At 47.1% G+C, this 7325-nt stretch overlaps 1 long non-coding RNA gene across 1 annotated transcript; it reads left to right on the top strand.

Annotated features, from left to right (window-relative positions):
- The first annotated feature begins 453 nt into the window (after nt 1-453).
- On the top strand, nt 454-7053 carry LOC127023877 (uncharacterized). Its single transcript, XR_007767493.1, has 3 exons — nt 454-517; nt 6744-6839; nt 6940-7053. It is a non-coding gene; the product is annotated as an uncharacterized LOC127023877 (long non-coding RNA).
- The last annotated feature ends 272 nt before the right edge of the window (nt 7054-7325 follow it).

The following is a 7325-nucleotide window of genomic DNA, read 5'->3' as shown; positions in this document are numbered from 1 at the left end:
CAGGGAGGTTTCTTGTCCCCATAATCTTCTAGATGGAGAGCCTACACCCTCCAAGACTTTAAGGCTTGATACATAGACAGAATTAATGCCCATTCTTGTCTTTCACCATCCAACAGCTTTTGTAAAGGGAAACCACGAGCCAAAGGTTGATATCAGGCAAAGGCTCAATCTGTAGCAATTTACAGTTGAGAGTGGGATTGGAGCCTTCACTACCCGGGGCAGGAGCCCTTGCAAATGCCCATTGCAGCTGAAGTGCTTGATTTCACAGGTGAAATTAATGCAGAAATTTCTCCTCAAGGAGATAAACGTGGCGGTTATTTACTTGATAGCTAAATTCAGGTAAGCCAGTGCCTTGCAGGAGATGCTAGTGTGTATAAATAAAGCCGTGCATTTGGAGAGAAGTGCTGACTTGCTGTGCTCCTGAGGGACCAGGGCTATGGGCACATCCAGCTCACGGCAAATACCTACCATGTATCTACTTGAACTAGAAGAAGTCCTTAGTGTTAGGCCACAGTCGGTAAGTGGTGAGGAGGTTTTTTTGTGTGTGTTTCTGTTCTTTTACCCATAATAATAATTTTCTCTTAATCAGGCTCTTTCACGCTTGGTCTTTGAAATAGTGTCTGCAAGGATTTGAAAATGGAGTTATTCTCCTGTGAGGGCTGTAGCTGCTGCTTCTAAACTGTTTATTTTCTTTTAATTTTGTACTTTGACCAACTTTAACTGGCTTTTCTTTCTCATTTTAACATCTGTGTACTTTCTGAATGTAATATCTAAAAGGTTTAATTCTAGCTTTTCTTATAAATATACATATCCATACACCATCTGGCTCCTGCCCTGTCCCAACTTTCACGCAATTTGAGCACGGTGGGTGCTATAGCACACTGCCTCTGGAGCTTCTGTGGTCTGGAAGAGATCCCTGGATCCCTCTGGCAGGTGACCCATCTTATTTCATATTGAGTGCCTCTCTTCTCCCTTGTCTATAATTCTTAACTTGCATTTTTCCCCTGCTGTTGAGCATGACTAGTATTTCATCCCTGGAAAGCCTCTCAGGATGTTGAGCCAAGATTTTTTTTAAAGTGTGTGTTTGTATGTGCATAAGTGTGTGTGCATCTGTGTGTGTACATGCATGTGCATAAGTCCCAGAATAGGTATACATCTATCACTTTCAAAGGCAGTAAAAAGATACTTGTCAGAGGAACTGATTTATTGCACCGTTTAATGAGATTCTTGTCAGAACCTGGTTTACTGGTGTAAATGCAAATGTCAGGTCAGTATAAATCACAGGAGTAGGGGACAGAGAAAGAAATACTCCACTTCTTCCAAAGAGATAAACCAGCTCCATGGTTAAAGTGGTCTCCTCCTTGATCTGCCATTTGAGATAAGCTAATAGGCAGCACCATTAAGTGCCCTCTCCAGCATTAAATGCCGATTAAGCGGAGGGGCAGGGCCCCAGCTGTGCAGATGTGAGAGCTTCATCCCCCCAGGATGGGACAGCTTCCAATCCCAGGACCCTCACCCTGCTGTGAACTCCCTTTACTCCCACGGAGCCAACATCCCTGCTGTTCTCCTTTCTTACTTGCAGCCTCTGAATTGAGGGTATGTCTACATGTGGGTTTGCAGGCAGATGCGAGCAAGCTCTGAGTCGGGTGCCAAGCAGCTCTGAAACAGAAGCTGCTGTGAGCATTGCGCAGCTCTGCAGCAAGGAAATCCTCTTTGCTAGGACCGCTGGGCTCACAGTGTGGGCAAAGTCCTCTCTGCAAGCAGCTCAGTTTCTTACACATTATGTCAAAAAGGAGATTCCCTTGTGTCCAGCACGGACAGGCTGTGGCTGAGGACTTTCCCCCTGCTCCCAGGCTGGAGTCTGCCACTGGGGAAAAAGCGGGGAGCAGTCAGCAAACAGGAGTGAAGCTGCAGTTGTGTATGTCAAAAGTCTGCCTTGTTGTGCTGCCTTAGACTGGCTCTGCTTGAGGTGGAAGCAGTCTTCCCAGTTACACCTCGCCTTGCTCCCTAGTGCTAAACCCCCACCTGCCTGGCAGCAGAGAAAGCACCAAATCTCAGCAGCTGCTCCCCCTCCATTCCCTCCCTTCCAGCCCTTCCCAAAGAAATCCGGAGATGCACGCAAGCCTCCCCTCTCCAGGGCTGTTCCCCAGGAGGACGCTGCAGAACTGCCGCTGCTTCCCTGAGCTGCTCAAAGGGACTTTGCCCAGAGGGTCTCAGCCCGGGCTGCCTTTCCCCATGCCCTCCTTCCTGGGGCTTGCTGTCTTGAAAGCGTGTGAATTCCTCCCTCCTTCCCGAACCTCGGGGCTGTCCTGGCTGGGCTGTTCAGTCACTTGTCTGCATCGCCTGCCAGGCTCCTGCTTGCTTTTCCTTTCTAGGAGGGCTGGGGAGAGGGTCAGAGAAGGCCAGATGGTACTTCTCTGCTTTTCTGCCTTAAAGCATGCAGCTTTTTTCCAAAATCAGTAGCATAGGCAGCTAGTAAAATCTATTAAAGATGCTGTTGGAGGTAAAAGCTGGCTCTTTTTTTGTCCAGAGTCATAAAGGCTCTTAAAGAGATCCAAACCGGAAAAGACAGGCACCTAATAGTGAAAACAAGGAAGGGGGAATAAAACTGGCACAAGGGTCCTGAATTTTTCCATGACTGATTTGAGCATTGCAAGCCACTGGCACGGAAAAGCAACACCCGCAGCACCACAACAGCAATAAATAAAACAAGAAGAGGAGAGCCTCAGCCCCACTGTGGTCCAGCAGCCCTGGTCCCGAGGCCAGCCCCGGTATCAGGCGTCCTGGCACTGGCTCTTTAGCAACCAGAACAGCCAGCACAACAATCGAGCTGGGATTGGGAACGGAGAGCAGTAGTTAATTAAGCCTGCATCTTTTATTCTCTGGAGGCAATTCAGCCTGGTTTGAATAAGCTCGAGTGCCAGGACCTGGTGGGAATGTCTCTCCCGGCGCAGGAGAATCCAGTCTCATGGGCTGCTTTATTAACATAACAATATTGCCCAGGATGCACTTGGCGTGATGTAATGCCAAGAGTGAGCGAGGAGAGATGAAAGTTTTTTTCCGTGCAGGAGCTGGGAGCATTTGCCACTGACTGGGGCTGTGTCAGTGCATGAAATTTCTTTTCTTTCTCCCCCTCTCTCTCTCTCCTTATGGGATGTTTGCTAATTGAAGCAGTTCTGGAAAACAATAAGTTGTTAGAGCCCCCTCCCCCACCTTCTCTTTTAAATTCACATTATTCTGACTTACTGGCAAAGCAGGAGCCTTTTCTGCTCTTTAGAAAGTGGCCTCTGATTATTTGCATTTCCATGTGGGACCAATGGAGGAGGAGAGCACAATTTGTTGGGATGGGCAGGTGGGAGGAGAGGGGACCTCTGCTGCTCCTGTCTCCTGTAACAGAGACTTTTGACAGCCAGGGTATTTGCATGGGGAACAAAAAAAATCTCATTTCCCAGTTCCTCCCCATCCCCCGGTGGAAGCATTTGTCCTGGGATGGTTCTGCCCTCAGTGCTGTTCCCTCCAACAGTGGACATCCAATTCTTTTTAGTGTCAAAGGCCTCCATCTGGGGAAATCTAGGTGTCTGGGGACTCCTATATGACCAAAGTAACGATTTCTCTTGCCTCGTATGTTAGTCGATAACACAAAGCATGTGCTTTTTTAGCAGATTTTGCATATACTGTCCCTGCAGGTGCTGTTCTGGTTACAAGTACTTCTGGTCATTGCCTGATCCAGTGAGCTGCACAGATCACCCATGCAGGAATGGGTAGAGCTGGCTCATGCTGGCATGAATATGTAATTGCGGCGTTATAGCATTCTGTGTATTGAATGATTTATTTTGTGTGTAAGTACTGAAAAAGCACCTATCCATGATTCTTTTTTTTTTTTTCCCCCCCCTAGGTAAGCCGTCTATCGTAGCAAAGCAATGAGTTTCAGTCAGGCTCCTGCTGATAGCTCTGCCTCAGCCCCCCCCCCCCCATCCTCCTTGTCCTGGTTATTTCAGCATGGCTCTAGAACAGGAGTATCTCTGCCTGTGTGGAGGTGCTGGCCTAGTTTTTGTAGCTTCTGGACACTAGAGGCCTCTAGACGCTCTGGTATGATTAATGCTAGTTGTGGCAGTCCTGTGTAATTAACACTCGCTTGGAGCAAAAGAGCAGAACTGATGGCATTCAGCTAATTTTTCTCTCTTCTCCAAATATTGTCCATCACAGTCAGTGCAATTTCTAAGGTACCTGGTGAGCAGGCAGGTTACAGGAGAATATGGGCTGGGGGAAGCTGGCTCAGCAGAGATTAGGATTAATCTCTCTCTCAACCGTCCATGCATGTACAAACACACACAGGCAGCAGGCTTCGTCTGGGGGGTTGCTATGTCTTTGGACACAAGTCAAAAATGTGCTTTAAGAAAAAGTTATGAAACATGAAAATGAGCATTTTTATATCTGTGCTATAGCAAAAAATTAAAACCTGGACTGGCCCACCCAGTGTTGCATTTCTGTCCTCTAACTCTACAAGCCCACACATCTTGAAGGCAAAGGACTTCAAGGACAGTGCTGCCTAGAGCAGGCTGGGGTAGATCCCCCACCATTGGCTTTGCTTTCCATCCCAGCATTTCTCCTGCAGACTTCAGGCTGAATTCCTTGTAGGCAGGAAAAGATTTCCCTCCTTTGAACTCCCAGCTGTATTTTCTAGGAAGCCCTTCATGCTGCTGCCTGGCCAGACTGGGGGATCTGCTCCGAAGGGAAGTTTGCTGTCCCAGCATTGTCTGCTCCCTGGTTTTCTTCTAGATTTTCCTCATCTCTCCCCCAGCATCCGAGCAGTCTGGCTTGGACACGCAGGAAGCTTGCTTACGGAGTGTTTCTCCAAGGGCTGAGGTAGCTGCTGGGAGTAATCTCTCTGTTAACCTTGATCAATCCAGATTGCCTGGCAATGATTCTTGTATTACCCAACTTGCAAGAGGCAACATGTTTTCCAAAAGTGCTGTCCTACTGAGATCCCAAACTTGCGTAGGACCTACCTGGGTAGTTTTTGTGCAGCAGCAATTCTAGTCACAGATGGATCTTTAAGCTTCCATTCAATGTGTTGTTCCAGAACAACCTATTTTTGATGTGTTAAGAGTTACACAACCAGTGACAAAGATTGGGGCAATGTGGGAAGCCTCAGGGAACTTCAGACTGCCCTGGTTAAATGTGCTACGTTAGTGATACCCCAGCAAACATAGCCACGAGTCGTAGTAAGCAGCTGAGTCTAAGCTGAACCAGCCTGGTAAACTGAGGCACTGATTAAGGACAAGAATTAAACGATGTTTAGGTGTCTAAAGATGGACCTGAAGAGCATCCCTCAGCCCAGCCAGTGCAAGCACCCGTGGGGAGGGGTGAGCCTCTGCGCAAGGTGGGAGGCGAAGGGCAGCACGAACCCCCTCCTCTGACAGCCCTGATCGAAACCACATTGCTGCCGCCTTCGGCCCCTGTGTCCAGAGAGGCTGTAAATGCTGGTTGCCGATAATCGCTGCAATTAGTGTGCAACATGCTCCTGCTAAAGGGGTGTTTCCAGTTGCTTTAGCAGATGTTGGGGTGCAGTTTGGCTCCCGGCACCCCGAGGAGGATGAGGTGTAACACCAAGGCTCTGAGCTGCTCCTAAAGACGTTGCCCTGCTCCTTTAAGTAGTAGCCAGAAGCGTTCTAAATATTATCATCTTACCAAAAGAAGAGGGGGAGGGAAAAAAGAAAGTGTTTTGGCATGAGAACAATTTCTCCATTACCTCAATTAGTTCAAATGATCTGGAAAGGTTCTCTCTGGAGAAATCAAGCTAAATCTCAGCCAGCGAAGGGGCTGGTGGCTGGTTGGTTGCTGTAGGTGTTGATATGAGCATTAGTCAGCAATGTAGATTGCAGTGAAGTCAGTCAATATTGCTGTTGCTGCTGTCTGACTACAGTCATAAATTAATTAATTATATCACTGCAGTAATTGAAGGCCTTATTCTCTCTAGGATTCTGACTCTGGCACCTCCCTGCCTGTTTCTGAGGCTGTCCATCAATTCAGTGAGGTCTGGGTTTTACTGAGATCATTATTTCCTGAAATACTGTAAAGTCTCTCCATAAAAAGGAAAGCATTTTTTATGCATCTTCATCCTTTTCCCTATTGCCTGCAGAGGAGGGAGAGCAGCAAGTTCAGGAAAGAAGCATAAGAACAAGGATGGGATTTCCAGTTCCAGCATTTTGGTGTTGTCCCTTTGCAAACAGGAGTCGAAAGTATCCTGAGAGTCCCTGAAATGGCGATAGGGTCCTATGGAGAGGCAGATTAATCGCTCTCAATGCTCCAAACCAGCGCTGTTCGTACAGTAGGGTTGAAACAAACCCAAATACTATGATGGAGTAAGATTGAGATAACCAAATAGGCTGAGAAAATTCATGGGCTGGCTCCCGCGCTGGTGTAAATCAGTGTCCCTGCGCTGGCTCTGGTGGAGCAATGCCAAATTCCACCAGCTGAGGGTCTGGATTGCATATTCTACCTATAAAAATGGTGTTTAGGATATCTTGGCAAAAGCAGGTATTTTTGCAACCCAATTCTAACTGGGCAGTGCTGTGTAGGGATGAAATCCAGTTACACTGGTGAAAAAAAAAAACCAAAACACTAATCGGGCTAAAAAAATTACATTGTGAGCCTGTGGAGCAGAGCTTTTTTGTAAGACTACTTTGTTACAAGGTACCTGCTAAAAGTTGTTAGACACAGGGATTCCCGTTGACCCACAGTGAAGAAGAGGGAGGAGCACCGTTATTTCCAGCACTTGTTATTGATTGCGAGCTTCCCAGCATGCGGTGTTATGATTGGAAGTCTCTGCTCTGAAGGTGAGCAATAGTGGAAAGTTTTTTTGGCTTTCCCCATAAAAATAAGACTTACTTCTGGCCTTCGTGATTATTCATAATGGTCCCAAAATCTGAATTCCAGGTCCAAGGCGCAGACTACTGAAGAGCATCAGGTGTGCAAGCTCAGAGGATTCATCGCTCTGTTGTGAAAACATATCGCTTACACTGCTTTTGTTTTCTCATAAAAGTTGGCATTTTTCAACTTGCCTCCGAATGTGTAGCATTGCTCAAGGTTGACATTACCAATGAATGCAGCTGGCCATTTTTAAGTTTTTTTAAAAAAAAAAAGGCAAGCCACTGTTTGAAGTCACTAGTCCATGTGTGTAGAGGAATATGGCACATGTGCAGATGTTCAAGGGAGCCTCATTTGGGAGACACTTGGGAATGAGCGCATCTGGGGCTGGAAGTGAAGGCTTTCATCATGTTTGGTAGACGAGTACCAAAAACTTTGCTGGATCCCCTCGAGAC

The sequence above is a fragment of the Gymnogyps californianus genome, chromosome 19 (genome assembly GCF_018139145.2).
Source record: "Gymnogyps californianus isolate 813 chromosome 19, ASM1813914v2, whole genome shotgun sequence".
In the NCBI taxonomy this organism is placed as follows: Eukaryota; Metazoa; Chordata; class Aves; order Accipitriformes; family Cathartidae; genus Gymnogyps; species Gymnogyps californianus.
Note: the sequence above shows the minus strand (reverse complement) of the source record. Positions and strands in the feature narration are given on the sequence as shown.